At 36.7% G+C, this 11,111-nt stretch overlaps 1 long non-coding RNA gene across 1 annotated transcript in view; it reads right to left on the bottom strand.

Annotated features, from left to right (window-relative positions):
• The window catches only part of LOC104664396, a 34,032-nt gene extending 26,568 nt beyond the window's left edge, over positions 1–7,464 (bottom strand). The window contains exons 1-2 of the long non-coding RNA XR_748265.1: positions 7,336–7,464; positions 6,037–6,252 (exon numbers count right to left, since the gene is read on the bottom strand). This is a non-coding gene — a long non-coding RNA (uncharacterized LOC104664396). The remainder of the gene's footprint in view (positions 1–6,036; positions 6,253–7,335) is intronic.
• Between the last annotated feature and the right edge of the window lie 3,647 nt (positions 7,465–11,111).

Below are 11,111 nucleotides of genomic sequence, written 5' to 3'. Positions count from 1 at the left end.
CTGCTACAGCTTGTCTCCTTTCCATAAGCCTTTTATATCACTTTCCTCCACTTCAAACATTTCATCTTACTCATACTTCACTGAAAAAATAGGAGATATCAGATGAGACCTACTTCATCTTTCCATCACCAGATCTGAAGTGCACAGCTGAAGGAAACACTGTTTCTGCTGACGTCACGATGGAAGAAGTGTCCATTCCATCTAATGCCAACTGATCAAACTGTACTGTGAATCCTACTCTTTTCATCCATGTAGTAATTACTCTCCTGTAATTATTACACCCCTCTCTGCATCATCTCATTCTTCCTTGTCTATGTTGTATTATTTATATTGGCTTACATGTGAATTTTTAAATTGCCCACTGTTTAAAATATGCCCACCTATAACTTAAATTTTCCAGCTCTCACTCACTTCTCTGTTTTCCTTTACAATCATGTCTCTCAAAAGAGGTATCTAAAGTCACCATCTTTATTCCTCACTTCCAATTTTTTTTTTCATCTCACTCCAATCAGGCCTTTGTTCCAAGTACTTAGAGTCAAATTTAATAGCCAATTCTTATTCCTTATTTTTTTGTCTCCCTCTTAAAGGCATGTGTCATAGTTGACTATTTTCCACACCACCCCCCACCCTGTTTTTTGTTTGTTAGTTTTGTTTTGTTTTGAGATGGAGTCTCATTCTGTAGCCCAGGCTGGAGTGCAGTGGTGTGATCTTGGCTCACTGCAACCTCCGCCTCATGAGTTTGAGTGATTTGCCTGTCTCAGCCACTCGAGTAGCTGGGACTACTGGCATGCGCTACCACCCCTGGCTAATTTTTGCATTTTTAGTAGAGACAAGGTTTCACCATGTTGGCCAGGGTGGTTTCGAACTCCTGACCTCAAGTGATCCGCCTGCCTCATCCTCCCAAAGTGCTGGGATTACAGGTATGAGCCACCGCGTCTGGCCTCTTCCCCTTTTCAAGTCACTTCTTTGGCTGATTTGAAAACTCACTGCTTGTTTGCCTTCTATTCCACTGACTATTCCTTCCAAGTTTCCTTTGCTGATTTATCCTCTAAACACCCCAGGTAATGTCCTCCAGTTCATAATCTTAACTACCATTTATATTAAGGCCACTCTCAAATTCACATCTCCAGTTTTATCTCTGTCCTAGACTCTAAAATCCTATGTCTCAATTGCAGGAAGGGAAGAAAGGAGGAAACAAATGGGATGGCGGTGGAGGGGAAGAAGGTCTGCAATTGTACTAGATTTTGGTGAAACAAAAGTGGGTGAGATAGAATTCCTGACTCTGACTACTTCCTAACATATGGTCACTTCAATAGGTACTGAGTGTTTTTGCTCATAAATCTAAAATTCCATCCTCTATTCTTCTTTATCAATTGGGAAAGTAATTTTAATTGCCCCATGGACTATTTCTAACTTGATGAACAACAGGCATATCACATGGAGAAAAAGTGCTAGAAAGGAGACATTCAGGGTAATTATATATAAAATAAGTAGCTTTAAAGTAATAGTTCAACATGTTTTCTCCTATGAAGTAATTGCTAACAAATGTATTAATCCCATACAGAATTCTTTGCTAAGGAATTACTGGACTTAAAAAACTGTAGCAAAAAATGGGATCCTTGCATAATATATTTATAATTCAAAAACTCCTCAGTGGAACAGCTCTTTATAAATTGACATTAATTCCATGGACTGAAAGTAAATACTTAAAAGAATGGTAGCAAGGCAGTAAGGAAGAATAGTCAAATAAGCATCTTAAAAGACAGCAATATTTTAAGAATAAAATATAAGCCCCTTTTTTTTTTTTGAGGCGGAGTCTCGCTCTGTCGCCCAGGCTGGAGAGCAGTGGCCGGATCTCGGCTCACTGCAAACTCCGCCTCCCGGGTTCACGCCATTCTCCTGCCTCAGCCTCCCGAGTAGCTGGGACTACAGGTGCCTGCCACTTCGTCCGGCTAGTTTTTTGTATTTTTTAGTAGAGACGGGGTTTCACTGTGTTAGCCAGGATGGTTTCGATCTCCTGACCTCGTGATCCGCCCGTCTCGGCCTCCCAAAGTGCTGGGATTACAGGCTTGAGCCACCGCGCCCGGCCTATAAGCCCTTTTTAATCATTGGCCATTGTTAACTGCAATGTAATGCAGTTTTGTCAGCCAGGCACAGTAAAGCAAGGCTGAACAGTGAAGACTCATCTACAGAAAACAAGAAAAAAATGAGTAATTTGAAAGATTCCTGCTTAAAGAAACCTTTACTTTTGAAAGAAATAACCTACCATGCCTTAATTTAAAATAGAGAACTAGCAAGCTTAAGCAGGACTAGGCTCAGGAATGTATTTAACCCATAATTGCCAAAACAAAAGTAACTAGGTGGCACCTGTTTAGAGAGTAAATGATGATAGCAACCATTCTCAATGTAAGCACTCGATGACTAATAGATGCCAAGGTGAAGCTTTTATCACAACACTCATCAGGAAGAGTTGAACAAAAAGCAGGATTTGCCTAGAATATTTGAAGCCCGCTGCTGCAGAAATCCTGGATTACAAACTTCCCTCATGTAAACACTTAATCTGCAATTCTTTTGGCAGGAGGAGGAGGAGAAGAGATCATTTTTGTCTCAGCAAAAGAATGACGTTTTAAATGTAAAGGCTTAAAATGTAATAACATGTCTCATAACAAATAACCCAAATAATAACTGGAATGGACTTGAAGGAAAAGCCAAGAGTGTTAGTTGTAAACTAATAGGAAACTTTGGAGGAAATAGTAAAATTATCCTGTAAAGTCAGAAGCTCAGTCATTTATTTGTTCATAAAATACTTATTGATAAGATGCCATTTACCAGCCAGTGTCCTTGATCTCAGGAATCTTAAGGTAAAGAAAACAAACATTCAAACAAGCAATAGAAGATAAACATGTCAGCATTTGTATCCACATGTCTATACTGTAGTGGTGGTTAGTATCTTGAACACTAGATCTCCTAGGTTTGAATTCATTCACTGATTTTGTGACTTTGGGCAAATTAGTTAACCTCTCTACTGTTTCCTCATCTGTAAAATAAGAAAAATAATAGCACGTGTTCATTGGGTTGTTGTGAGAGGAAAAATGAGTAAATTATGTAAACTAGAGCAGTACCTGAAACTGACATTACTCAAATGTTACTTTTCATTATAATTAATAGATATACATGAAGTAAAATGGTGCATACAGTACATAGACATATGATTTTAAGGATCAGCTTATGTAAATAAAAGTTAATTTATTATGAAGCTGGGATTCAATTAATCTATGCGAAACACACCACTCACATTTCTCTATATTAGAAACTTATTCAAACTTTTATGTATATGAATTGAAAGAGAGAAGTCCGAAAAAAAACTGCCATTTCAGAATGACTGTAGATACCACAATAAGCAAATTAAATTAAGTTTGAAAACAAAATAAAGATTAGCACATAAATAAGAAATTCATTTTGAAGTTTTATACTGAATGTATTATAGAATAAAATTTAATCATATACTTATCTATTCAAATATATCTAATATATTATCTCATGACACAAATTTTATATATTTTTGTTCCCTTTCAAATATTCTACAATTATCTGAGTGTCTAATACATACAAGGAATTATGTTAAATAATAGAAAAGATGATGCAAATGTGTAAGATATAATCGTTCTTTCTTTTCAACGGATTTAGTCTAAGAGGGGAGCATACAGTTCTTAAAGGATATAGTGACATTTTAATTTTACTTATCTTTTAATGTTGAAATCTTATATTCTGGAACCCAGCTTATATTGGATTTCAGTGAAGAAACTGTCATCCACTCATGCCCCTCTGATTAGCTGACATATTCTGGCATGCAGTTTTTCCTTTTACTTTTACTGCCAACTTCCCTTTAATTTCAATATACCATTCTCTGATTATAGTTATCTACCCTTCCACTTCTCTCAATTCTTTTTTTTTTTTTTTTGAGGTGGAGTCTCACACTGTCACCTGGACTGGAGTGCAATGGTGCTATCTCGGCTCACTGCAACCTCTGCCTCCCAGGTTCAAGCGATTCTCCTGCCTCAGCCTCCCGAGTAGCTGGGGTACAGGCGACCGCCACCAAGCCTGGCTAATCTTTTGTATTTTAGTAGAGACGGGGTTTCACCATGTTAGCCAGGCTGGTCTCAAACTCCTGACCTCAAGTGATCGGCCCGCCTTGGCTTCCCAATGTGCTGGGATTACAAGCTTGAGCCACCGCACCCAGCCCTCTCAATTCTTTTCTATCAAACCACATGTTGTTTAAGATCTGCAATTTCTCAGTCTTGCCTGTTTGACACTGCCTTTCTCCATTGTCACCTTCCCGTGCAGCCTAAACACTTGACAGATGTCATCAATCACCTTGCTACTGGCGCTTCCTGCATTTTTATCCCCTTATTCTTCCAAAGCACTTATCATTTAAATCCCCAAACTTCCAATCACTTCAACCATCTGATCTCTCTTTTCCTAACTACTAGCTGGTAAGTCCTACTCAACAAAATTGTATCTTTCTCAATATTTCATACATGTATCAACCAGTCAGTGCTCTTCAACTAGGGCCTATAGCTTGTTCCACAAACAGATCCCTCTTCGTTTCCCACAGCAGCTATTCCAAACCTTCATTATTCTCCTCAGTCTGCCTCTCTTAAATCCTTAAATGACCTTCTTTCAACATCCCAGTAGAATCCAAGCCTACCAGGTATGAACTTCCCTCATTTTTTACCCCACATCTATTAGCTCATCTATTTTCCATTTTATTGTTCTCAAAGATGTATTTCTATGTGAGACTAATATTGTCACCTGTGCTTTTAATTGGATTATAACACATTCAGATTTCTTTTTTACTCATATTACAATTCTGTCCCCTCCCTCTATGTTTTTTATTCACAACCTAAAAACAACTTTCCATCTCTTATTTAAAAACTTGTCCTGGTTCTTCCAAATTATTACTACCTATTATTGTCTCTAACATTCTCCTTCTCTTCATTCCCAAAACTCCGTGCAAAAAAAAAAAAAAAAAAATCAATGTATTTAATCTTCCTTTCTTTCCATTTATTTTTCCACCTATCTGCCTCAACTATTCCACTGAAAGTGGTTCTGACAGATCAACAATGACCTCTGTGTCAGGCAGGTCCCTGGCAGGAAACAGCACAAACAGAAAAGGTATGATTGAAGGGAGTTTAAAGAAAAGTCGATTTACAAGGGTGTAGGCAGGAAACTAACAAGAGATACTGAAGCACCACCTATTAACAGGTGAAAGTGACTACTACCCACAGGCCTGGAGGGGTCAAGAAACCAGTGAGACCTGCAGTTATAGGAAAGAGCTGCCCAATGGGAGCTTTAGCTTTTGGAAGAGAAATACTGCCCCGGTAGCTCTGAGGCCCAGCAGGGACAGAGCTTCAGGCACAAACAACTTGCACTCTCTCCTTGTACTCTTCTATTTTCAGGACCTCTCATTGTCAGAATCCAGCTGAAAGCCAGAGGACAAGAGAACCCTTGATGAAGTCTGTTACGTCAACCTTCTCTAGGAATAAAACAGGATGGAGAAAGATAGAACGTGAATTTTAAGAGGCAAATGAAGAATATCCAATACACCACCTAACTCCGTTAGACTCAACAGTCCTCATTTTACTTAAATTTTGGCTCCATTGAATGTTGATTACTACTCCCAAATTGAAATTCTTTCCTCACTTTGGTTTTCATAATACCACGGGCATGCTCCTTGTCTATTGGTGTTTTTTGGATTAGACTCCTCCCTCACACTTCAGATGCTGTTATTCCCTCTGAGGACTTCAGGTACTATCTACACTGAGGCTTCTGAAAGTCACCACTATCTACATTTTGGGCCGGATAATTCTTTGCTGTAGGGAGTTGTACATTATAGTATGTTTAGCAGCATTCCAGACCTCTAACCACTAGGTACTATTAGCATCCCTCCCTCAGTTGCAACAACTAAAACTATCTTCAGACATTGCGGAGTGTCCTCTGGAAGGTAAAAATCATCCCCAGGGAAGAAGTGCTTACCTCTACATACAGAATATCTATCTTCTGTCCCCTGAGTTCCAGGCTGATGGAAACTTAATTACTATCATCTGTCTCCTGGACAATTGCAATCATTGGCTAACTGGGCTCCACAACTCCCAGTCTTCATGCTCACACCAGACTGATCCAAAGAAGACTGAATGTGTGAGGGAATCCCAAGGCTGTCAAGCCATGCAGCTGAAAATATTCTTAAAACATCTACAAGACACATGAAAAGAAGTGAAACTGTAAGAGTTTTTGACTTACACTCTGAAACATTTGGGGATGTAGATGCTCTTCTTGATGACCTATGACTGTGGGAGTGAAGTAGCTCTGTACAGAAATATTGTACCTCCCATTACAGGAAAAGATATTCTTTCAGAAGAAAGTAAACTCAACAGCAGCATTTCTCTAGTCAATTTTCAAAAGTTTTGTCTCTAACTGGAAGTTTAAAACATGAAAAGAGTATAATGACTAAAATGGCACTAACATATATCTAGATAAAAATATGCAGGTTCTATGACAAAACAGTTATCATTTATACCAATTGGATATGAAAAAATTACACACACACACTTACACACACACGTACACACACACATTTATATATATACACAAGCAATCATTTTAACTTGACTTTTCAAGATAGGTGCTACTTCAGTAACTCCTGTGCTTTTACTAAGAAAATTTTGAAAAATCATTTAAGAACAAATACGTTTGTCATGGGTAGTTGTTTATATGCTTTGCTATGAAAATAAAGCACCTCATGAACAAGTTAGATATTGCATTCCTGAAACATATATAAAAGTCAAATACTATGTAAGTTCATAATTACTAAAGAATTGATGTAAAGACAGTAGAATCCATGCTGTGGAATAGTAGCTTTGTTGCACCAAATATAGCCAACATTTTTATGGTGTGTTATGTTACATAATTATTTCACATACATTGTCTCATTTGAAGAACTACAAGACACAATTGCTCTATGAGGTAGGTAGAACAATGTTTTCAATATGTCCTCTTCAAGGACGACAAAATTGAAGTGTTTGTGGTTAGCTGACTTGTTCAGGTTATGCAACTAGGAAGATATAGAGTTTAAATTTAACCTTGGACCTCTCATCCCTGGTTCCTATGCTTTTCACATCACAGCATACTTCTTACTGGCAATCATCAATGCAAAGAATGCATTAACAACAAAACTCAGGATTATCTAAGATTAGAAGATCTACCTTAATATATTTCAGGCCCATATATCAATTCTGCAGGAAAAAAACAAAAACAAAAACAAAAGAACAAAGTTACCTGGAATCCAGAGAAAGCTTCAGTTAAGTTCCACAACTCTAACAACTAATACAGTGTGTAGGACTCTGGCAGAGAGAACAAAGTAAAGGATACAGTAATCTCAGTTTTCAATGATGGATATTCATTATTTGGGCAATAGCATTTAAGGAAAACATTTAATTTTATCTTTACTTGAGGCTCTCACCTATAACAGCTGTCAAAGTCTGTTCAACTTTCAGGAATTTTTTTCCACAGTATAAAAGAAAATGCTCCTAAAAATGAGTTTTTCATAAAATAAGGTGTTTCACCCTAGGCTATTTTATTTCTTAGAGTGTTCACTCCCTGCTTCCAATAATTGAACACAGACTACCTTGATTTAAACATGTTCTATCAAAAACAGTAATTCATTTTTAAAGGTTTACATTTATTCATTGCTAACAACATACAATTATCTCTACAGGGTTCCTGTTATAACAAATTAGATGCACTTTCAATAGGCAATGATAATCACACATGAAATTGAACCTTCTGGGTAACTTGAATTACAGAGACTTACATAATAAACTGTGTAAAGTCCCACAGAAGTTTAGAAGAATAAGGCCATGGCTCTACATTACATTTATCTTTTATTAAAAATAAATACAGATGTCATTTTTGCCAATCATTGTCTCTCCAACTTATTTTTTCCCTTCTTCAAGCATTTCTGGAGAATGAGGATTTTTAATTTTCTTTTTTGTTGCTTTTGTTTTGGTAGGGAAATGGAGACGACTTTTAAACCTCCATTTGGCTTTCCTTGAAGGAGCAGCAAGGAGTTTCTATTTGAAAACAGTTATTTTACCATTCTTTCCAGTTCCAGAGTAATAATTTAAAGAGGCAATAATTCCAAACATAATAATAGTGACAAAAACCATAAATGATTTCAATTTAACAGTTATGAGGCATATATTGTTTAATTAGACTTTTTTTAAACCCAGGTATTGGCTATTCAAAAGAGATACATTCAAAATATAAGGATACAGAAAAGCAAAGTGTAAAATGATGGCAAACCAATATCTAGCAAATACAATTCTTTAAGCAAGTATCAATTAATATCAGACAAATACATTTAAAGAGAAAAAGCATTATTAGATATAGAAATATATCTGACATACATAATGTAATATTACTTATATTATTACATAAGTATAAAATGGTACAGTACCACTAGGATGATCTAAAAATTTTAAACATATATATGGCTAATAAAAAGTCATAGAATATACATGGTAAAAATTGATAGGCTACAAGAAAATAGTGGCAATCCACCATCAGAAATTTCAGTGCAGTTATTTCAACCTTTGCTAGATCGCATAACAAAAAAATTAGTATCTATGTAGATATTAACCACAGAATTAACAAGCTTGATCTAAAGGACATATTTAAAACACTGCAACTGACCAGGTGCAGTGGCTCATGCCTATAATCCCAGCACTTTGGGAGGCCGAGGTGGTGGATCACCTAAGGTCAGGAGTTCAAGACCAACCCAGCAACATGGTGAAACCCATCTCTACTGAAAATACAAAAATTCGCTGGGCGTGGTGGCGGGCACCTGTAATCCCAGCTACTCGGAAGGCTGAGGCAGGAGAATTGCTTGAACCTGGGCTGCAGAGGTTGCAGTGAGCCAAGATCGCACCAGTGCACTCCAACCTGGACCACAGAGCGAGACTCCGTCTCAAAATAATAATAATAAAATAATAAAAATAAAGCACTGCAACTAATAATTAGTAAAGTAGCCACTTTTTCCCCTCCAACACACAAGGAACATTTTCAAAAGTTAATAATGAACTAGGACACCATAAGACAAATTACTCTCTAGGACCACAATGCAATTAAGTAGAAATTAATACCAAATATGTATTTGCTATTAATCACAAATACACATACATCTAAATAACTTCTGTGTCAAGGAATAAATTATACTGGAAATCTAAAATTCTTAAAACTTAAAAATAATAACAGTATTTTATATCAAAACTTTGGAATATCAAGAAAATATTACTATTAAAAACATAAATTACAAAAGAAGAAAGACTTAAAACAAATGGCCCGAGTTTCCAACTAAGAAAATAAAGCAAGCCCACAAAGTAGAAAAATAAGGAAATAAGTATATGCAGAAATTAATATAATATAATACAATACAAATTTTATAGATAGAATTCACATGCCAAAAATTGGTTCTTTAATAAGATTTGAAAAAAATCTGGCCGGGTGCGATAGTTCACACTTGTCATCCCAGCACTTTGGGAGGCCGAGGTGGATGGATCATGAGGTCAAGAGTTCGAGACCAGCCTGACCAACATGGTGAAACTCCATCTCTGCTAAAAAGACAAAAGTTAGCCTGGTGTGTTGCCATGCTACTGGTATGTTGCCAGTAGTCTCAGCTACTCGGGAGGCTGAGGCAGGAGAATTGCTTGAACTCGAGAAGTGGAGGTTGCAGTGAGCCAAGACCAGGCCATTGCACTCTAGCCTGGGTGACAGTGAGACTCCATCTCAAAAAAAAATTTAAAATAATAATAATAATAATAAAAATCTTCCAGATTCACTGCAGGGGGTGTGGTGGCTATGAGAAAAGCATAAATAAACAACATTAAAAAATTTTTTTTAAACTCATGCTTAGATAGAGCTGAGATAAAAATGATATAAAATATTATGAGCAACTTAATGCCAACAAATTTGGAAACAAAAAAATCAATAGATTTCTAGAAAAATATAATTTACCAGAATTGAGTTAAGACAAATAGAAAGTCTGAATAGCCCTGTAACCAGCAAAGAAACCAGAACAGTAGTTAACAAAATATTACTCCCCCCCAAAAAAACCACAGAGCCTAGATGTATTTATAAGTTAATTCTATCAATATGAAAAGAAGCATTATTCTACACAGGCTTTTTCAGAGAACAGAGAAGGAGAATAATTATCAACTCATTTTATTAAACTTGTATAATCTTTGTACCAAAACTGGACAAGGGCAGTATGAGAAGGGAAAATTACAGGCTAATATTGCTATAAGTATGGAAACAAAAAAATTAAATAAAATATTAGCAAGTCAAATCCAACAGTGTATGTAAAAGATAAAACATGATCAAGTTGGATTTCTCCCTGGAATATAAGGTTGGATATATAAAGCTCATAGCTCGTAGCTATAGGTTATGTTCCTACTGTAGCCTTAATGTCTTTAGTTGCTGGCATCAATACCTAGGTCCCTTCCCACCTCCAAGCCATTTAGGAGAAGCTCCCAAAACTTGTTCCAACTGCAATAATTACTCACTTAGGCTAAATGAGCCAAATCCTTTATTAGAACCAGAATCCAGCCTCCTCAAAAACTCTGAAACTGAACCCACCATGACTCTTAATCTTGCATTAATCACAATCAATATCTAAAATATAAGCCCCCTACCAACTTTTCCCACTCCCTACTTTCTGCCCACTCCCAGCTTGCCCTTCGCTTTAATAATCTACTACACCATCCCCATGAAAGTCTGTGCTTCCTTGCTCTCTGATATCAGAATTTCCCTCTATTTTCAACCTTTTTTCCAAGAATTCCTTCCACATCTTTGCCATTACTGAAACCTGCCTCTTCAAAGAGGGCACACTTTCTCTTTATAGCTTGCAAGTGGTGATTGTGTACTATTTCAGAATTCAAATATCATTAGTGACACTCTCCCTTACCCCAGATTATTCTTCTCATTGGCTTCCATAAAAATACTACATATCTTTTAGGCTCATGCTATTTGTATGTACCACTTTTTTCCATCCTTGC

Source organism: Rhinopithecus roxellana, chromosome 8 (genome assembly GCF_007565055.1).
Source record: "Rhinopithecus roxellana isolate Shanxi Qingling chromosome 8, ASM756505v1, whole genome shotgun sequence".
Classification (NCBI taxonomy): domain Eukaryota; kingdom Metazoa; phylum Chordata; class Mammalia; order Primates; family Cercopithecidae; genus Rhinopithecus; species Rhinopithecus roxellana.
The sequence above is the reverse complement of the archived record's forward strand: the minus strand, read 5'-3'. Positions and strand labels throughout refer to the sequence as shown.